At 25.8% G+C, this 325-nt stretch overlaps 1 protein-coding gene across 1 annotated transcript in view; it reads right to left on the bottom strand.

The window, feature by feature from the left end:
* Positions 1-325, bottom strand: part of LOC119591619 (cytoplasmic dynein 2 heavy chain 1-like) — a 47,711-nt gene that overhangs the window by 4,231 nt on the left and 43,155 nt on the right.

The raw sequence follows: 325 nt of genomic DNA, 5'->3' as shown, positions 1-325 counted from the left end.
TTAGGATTTTTATCAAAATAATTATCAAACTTTTAAAAGATATTTTACTTTAGTTTACATATCTATTTACAAGTGGCATTCCCAATGTTTATCCATTAATATGCTCTGAATTTAATCCTTTAAAAATAAATCTTACATGTACTAATTCAAAAGGTTCATTACCTATGGACTCATAAAAAAATGCATTCTATCAAACATTAAAAGTTTAAATCAAAATAACAGAAAACAAAATGGAGGAAAGTGGAGGAAAATTTAGGAAAATGCATGCTTGTATCAGTGTACAGTGTACATATATAGATCAACAGAAAGATACAAGGACAGAAAA

Source organism: Penaeus monodon, chromosome 29 (assembly GCF_015228065.2).
Source record: "Penaeus monodon isolate SGIC_2016 chromosome 29, NSTDA_Pmon_1, whole genome shotgun sequence".
NCBI lineage: Eukaryota > Metazoa > Arthropoda > Malacostraca > Decapoda > Penaeidae > Penaeus > Penaeus monodon.
Note: the sequence above shows the minus strand (reverse complement) of the source record. Positions and strands in the feature narration are given on the sequence as shown.